Source organism: Triticum dicoccoides, chromosome 3B (assembly GCF_002162155.2).
Source record: "Triticum dicoccoides isolate Atlit2015 ecotype Zavitan chromosome 3B, WEW_v2.0, whole genome shotgun sequence".
Taxonomy (NCBI): Eukaryota; Viridiplantae; Streptophyta; class Magnoliopsida; order Poales; family Poaceae; genus Triticum; species Triticum dicoccoides.
The window spans coordinates 291,385,148-291,386,028 of record NC_041385.1 but is presented as its reverse complement, the minus strand read 5'-3'; positions in this window follow the sequence as shown (position 1 = coordinate 291,386,028).

The following is an 881-nucleotide window of genomic DNA, read 5'->3' as shown; positions in this document are numbered from 1 at the left end:
CCATTACTAGTTTAACTAGTAATGGCGCACCACACACACGGTGCGCCATTAGTATGTTTGGACAGGCGCACTAGTTCAAAAAAAAATTTGGTACTAATGGCGCACCGTAGGCAGGGTGCCCCATTAGTAGTTTCAACACTAATGGCGCATCAGAAGGTGGTGCGCCATTAGTATATACTAATGGCGCACCACATGTCTGGTGCGCCATTAGTGCCATTTCCATCTATATCCCTTTTCCTAGTAGTGGATGATAGATATAGGTTTTTGTAATCTGAGAATATAAAAACAGCAAGGTAACAAGTGGTAAAAGTGAGCGTAAACGGTATTGCAATGCTAGGAAACAAGGCCTAGGGTTCATACTTTCACTAACGGAGTTCTCTTAACAATAATAACATAATTAGATCATATGACTATCCCTCAACATGCAACAAAGAGTCACTCCAAAGTCACTAATAGCAGAGAACAAATGAAAAGTTTATTGATGGGTACGAAACCACCTCAAAGTTATCCTTTCTGATCGATCTATTCAAGAGTCTGTAGTAAAATAACACGAAGCTATTCTTTCCATTCAATCTATCATAGATTTCGTACTAGAACAACACCTTAAGATAAAAATCAACCAAAACTCTAATATCACCGAGATACTCCAATGTCATCACAAGTATCCGTGGGTATGATTACACTATATGCATCACACAATCTTAGATTCATCTATTCAACCAACACAAAGTACTTCAAAGAGTGCCCCAAAGTTTCTACAGGAGAGTCAAGACGAAGTGTGCCAACCCCTATGCATAAGTTCACAAGGTGAACCCGCAAGTTGATCACCAAAATGTACATCAAGTAGATCACGTGAATATCCCATTGTCACCACAGATAAG